The sequence below is a fragment of the Gymnoscopelus microlampas genome, assembly GCF_963454915.1.
Source record: "Gymnoscopelus microlampas genome assembly, chromosome: 8".
Lineage (NCBI taxonomy): Eukaryota > Metazoa > Chordata > Actinopteri > Myctophiformes > Myctophidae > Gymnoscopelus > Gymnoscopelus microlampas.
The window spans coordinates 3,499,278-3,504,277 of NC_139945.1; the positions used below are offsets into that span (position 1 = coordinate 3,499,278).

Consider the following 5,000-nt stretch of genomic DNA (forward strand, 5'->3'; position numbering starts at 1 on the left):
AAAAAGCATTATTTTACACTTTGGGCTATTCAAAAATAGCAGATCTACAAGCTCATAGCGCGGCACCGAGTGCCGCGCTATGAGCTTGTAGATCTGCTATTGTTGAAAAATCTTGAAAATGTGTGCAAATCTTTGAAATATATATATTTTTAAAGCGAACATTTTTACTCAAATCTTTGCTTCTGGGGGTCCCTGGAACAAAATATTTTGATGGGGTCCGCGGCCAAATATATATAATTTTGGGGGTCCTTGCCATGAAAAAGATTGAGAAAATATATAGAAACATACGTTTTTCAGAAAACTGTTGGGATTTAGGAGACATGTAGAAAACACGTCGATTTTCTTGTTTGGCACTCGACGGGTGTATTTGAAAACGCGTAGATCTACATATTTGGCACTCAATGTGTTAATATATATTTTTAGGTCAAAGCCAAAGGTCCCAGGTTCGATTCCCAGCCCTCATCAATGTGAGCAAACTGAGCGAGACACTTTAACCCCTAACTGCTCCCAGAGCGCTCACTGCTAGCCTGACACTCAGCCTGAAAGTTGGTTTGGTTTCACTCCATTATTCAGGCCCCCCTTTACACGACAACGGTCTCTAGAGAAAACGTCAACATAAAGTATCAGATGTGTCGTCCGTTTAGATGGGAACAGCGTTTTCAGGGCTTGTATCTAACTAACTAACTAAGTAAAAACACCTTGCAGAGTGGAAATCTTTGACAACGCTCCGCGTCCCGTCTCCATGGAAACGGAGGAAACGGCAAAACGTGTGTTGTTGCCAGATGTTGTGAGAGAAATAAGCAGCCAGTTCTATGAAAAACAAGCCCTATAAAGAGGCGACTAGGCCACATTAGCACTTTAAACCTATACAGTACAATGGGTATTTGAAAATAGCCGATCTACAAGCTCACAGACACGCAACATCGGTTGTTGCTCGCAAAACACGCAACAACCAATATTGACAAGCCCAAAGTCGCTTATAATAAGCGGACATGGCAACCCACAGATCAGCTGTGCACACTGCAGCGTTTTCAAGCCGTGGTGAGTCACCGTCTAAAGGCAAAATAAAAAGTGAGAAAGCAACGGCTCTTTGACGTTTTCACCAGAGAGCGTCGTCGTCTAAACGTGGCCTCAGTCTGAAAGCCCTCCCTTTTCTGAGATGGGGGCGTGGTCAAAGTGGGACTCTTTAGCGCAGGGGTGATGCAACTTTGATGATGGAGAGGGCCACTATATTTCCACACTCACTCCAGAGGGCCACATTGCATATACTGTCGGGCCATTCTATGTCGCGCTGCGACGCGTTTTGAGATTGTAGATCTGATAGTTTTTGCTATGTTTGGATTGGAATTCTGAAAAGTTACATTTTTATTTAACTCATTACCTGCCAAAAACGTTTATAAATGTTTTTGAGAATTTAGCTATTGCCTGCCAAAAACGTTTATAAACGTTTTTGAGAATTTAGCTATTGCCTAAATGGCATAAAAAAATATTTTTACAAAAAAAAAAAAAAAATGGTGGGTTTTTCCGTTTTTCCGTTCGTCACAAAGAAACAGGAGAAAACATTTTTCAAAAAGTTGCTGCTCCATTCACTTCAATGTTAAAAAATAAACAGACACTTTTTTTTTGCTTAGAAAACACTGGCAGAGGCTACATACTGTTCTAGAGAAACTCTGGCAGTTTAAGAGTTAATTTCAAATGCATTTACATAAACCTATGTTAACGTTATGAACTTAACAACCTAACTGGCCGCCGAGAAAACCCATGCCTTCTACAGCGTCACCAGACCACTGAATGCGAGGCTAGCTATTTCAGGGGCTGGAGCCAGGTTAGCTCACTGCTCCATGGATTGGACGAATTGCACGTATGTGCAAATATACAGTGACAAAAAACAAGGTGTGGGGAACACATTTGTGTTAATAAATATGTATTATTATTACCTCAGGTATAGCCTACAACTAATTATCTCACCTCCTTATTAATAATCAGTCACACTATCCATCCATATATCCTATTGCTTTGTGTCTTTCAGCACCACAGAGGAGGAGGTCTTGCTCTCATGATGATAATAATAATAACTAGAAAATGTGCTCCTCGGAGCACAGGTCTCCGCCAGTACTGTTCCTGATTAATCCTGTCTTACCTATTTATATTACATATTGTCACGTGTCACTTGACCAATGTTAGCTTGGCTGAGACGGACACACATACGGAGGGTAAAACTCTCCTGGCGGAGACAAAAAATCACACCCCATTCATATTTAGAAACAACAGTGGTCATCACAGTGATGGTCACTTCAAAAAATATAAATGTTTTTTTGAAGTGCGTGGTGCTATTTATAGGTTTTTATTTCATCATGCGTCTCGCTAGCCAATCAAAGCATTGGTGACAACATATTGTCACGTGTCACGTGAAGCTTGACCAATGTTAGCTTGGCTGAGACGGACACACACACACACACACGGACGGACGGAGACGAAAACATACTCTCCACCATACTGGCGGAGACAATAATGTAAAATACATTGTATTTACAACTCATTTGACATTTTCGCAAACCTGGAAGGGCCCTACTAGGGATAAAGTGTCAACTTAAAAACTAGGTAAAATCAGGGCAAAGGAAGAAAGAAAAAAGGCCCATGAATAATTAATAAAACGCTTTGTTACAAAGGTAGATTTTTAGTCCATTTTTTAAAAGCATCAGTGGACTGTGGTGCTGTTTAGGGAGGGCATTCCACAGAGTGTCTCTCTCTCTCTCTCTCTCTCTCTCTCTCTCTCTCTCTCTCTCTCAGCACAGCCCATATGGTGCTACAGTTTACAGCATGTTATGGTCCATCAGTGTGTTGGACACTTACATCATCATTACAGTTATACATGGACCCACAGAAGGACAGCGTTTGGTCCCATTCGTCACAGTTAAATAAACACTGGAGGATGTGTACAGTTTACATGTGTTCCCTGTGGGCCTCTGCGTGTGTGTGTGTGTGTGTGTGTGTGTGTGTGTGTGTGTGTGTGTGTGTGGCCCTACATGGTCAGGGAGCTCCGGGTAGAGAGCCATTAGCAGGCAGAGCAGCAGGAAATACCAGCAACACTTACTTACTGTACTGGAACGCAAAACCTGGCACTGGAGGGAGAGGAGGAACAGTCATCACTCAGATGGATAAATACACACTGCTGCTATAATTTAGCCATTTCATCCAGAGCGTCTGCACGTGATCACAAGTGCGAGATGGCGTTTAGGCTTCGTACACGAACAGTGCACAGGGCAGATGTGTGACAAATAACTTACATCATTTAATAACTTTATACTTTATATGAATAGAGGACATAGATGATCTACTGTACAAGCTCAAAGTCATTTTGCTGGGGACCCCGTGTATGTGTGTGTGTGTACGTGCGTGTTAGAGTTCTCAACGGGTGAAAATATGTCATCATGTGCTTAATGTCAAAGCTATGAACTGAGCAGATTGGACCTTCTGTTCCAGAGATATTGGACAAAACATCTTGAAAACGGACGCTTTCGCCGATTTTCGATCGCCTATTTTTGCTTGACGGCTAGGAAGGTTGTACGGCGACAAACTATATTGGAGCGATGAGTCTAGGTATAGATACCTGATGAGTAAAGTTCACTATGAGTTGCATCCAACACATCCACTGACATTTCTGTCGGCCTTATACCATTAGGCCTCTAGAGGCAGTTGAAATTGTTTGTTGGGGGTAATACATTATTTTATTTTTTTCTTCACGGAACCCAAGGCTCGGCCCGGCTTGACTAATTAGCATAGATTTCGGGTAGAATTTGAGAACTCTAGTGTGTGTGTGTGTGTGTGCGCGCACGCGCTCATGTGGCCCTAGTCGCTTCTTTTGGGCTTGTTTTAATAGACCTGGCTGCTTTTTTTATTTGATTTGATAAACTTTATTTTGAACTTACAGGTAAAAATAAAACAAGAACCAATAACAATGAAAGCCATTAATATACAAATAAAAAATACAAATAAAGTAAACAAAAACATTTAAAATGCGATCATTGATCATCCACAAAATGTTAAAAAAAAGAGTAGGAAGAAGCAAAGCCTATTTACTCCTACCCGTCTTTCTTATTTCTTTCTTTCTTATTTCTTATGTCTTTCTTATTTCTGCTTATTTCTCCCGTAAAATCCAGCAACACTGATGGCTGTGTCTCTCTCACTGACTAGTATAGACATAAACTGAGTGAGACATGTCCCTGTAGCAATCCCACTGGAATGGCATTTCAAAGCGTGTTCGTCACAATGTGGTTTGAATGTTTCTCCATGTGTTTTCTTGTTGTCCGGACCTGGTTATAAAAAGCAACGTGTTTCCAATATGGATCGGTATGCCCAGAAATTGGATTTGGACGCTGCCAGTCTGAGCAATAAGGCTGTATGTATGAGCTCGCCGAAAACAACAGATCTTCAAGCTGGCGATGTGTTGATGGGACAGTTTAAATCAGTCATAACAGCAACTTCTCTCTCATGTCTATCTGCATATTTCTAAAGGGACAGTTTAAGTTAAGGATTTTAGACCGTTTTAATACCTCTTTCCAATACTTTTACTTCCACTCCACTACATCTCAGAGGCAAATATTGTACTTTTACTCCACTACAATTATGTGAACACTTTAGTTACTAGTTACTTTGTAGAGTTTGATTATTATTACAAAACATACATTGACCACTTCAGCCCTGTATACATTTCGGGCCATTTGAAAAAAACAGATCTACAAGCTCGCGATGCATCGCGAGCTTGTAGATCTGCTATTTTCAGAGCGCAACACCCGAGCGCAACCAAACGTAAAGTAACGTATTTGTTGACAACATTGTCAATATATTTAGTCTTAGTTTTAGTCAGCGTAGCTTAGTTTTTATTTGTTTTTTGTCAGTGAAAAAAGGTAGTCGACGAACATTGTTCATCATAGCTTTAGTCGACGAAATCAACACTGGTTAACACATTAAGACCTGGAACTGTGTCATTTTTAGATTTG

At 40.8% G+C, this 5,000-nt stretch overlaps 1 protein-coding gene across 1 annotated transcript in view; it reads left to right on the forward strand.

The window, feature by feature from the left end:
• Positions 1–5,000, forward strand: part of pcsk7 (proprotein convertase subtilisin/kexin type 7) — a gene marked incomplete at its 3' end in the record, with an annotated part of 72,837 nt that overhangs the window by 53,630 nt on the left and 14,207 nt on the right. The window lies entirely within an intron of this gene.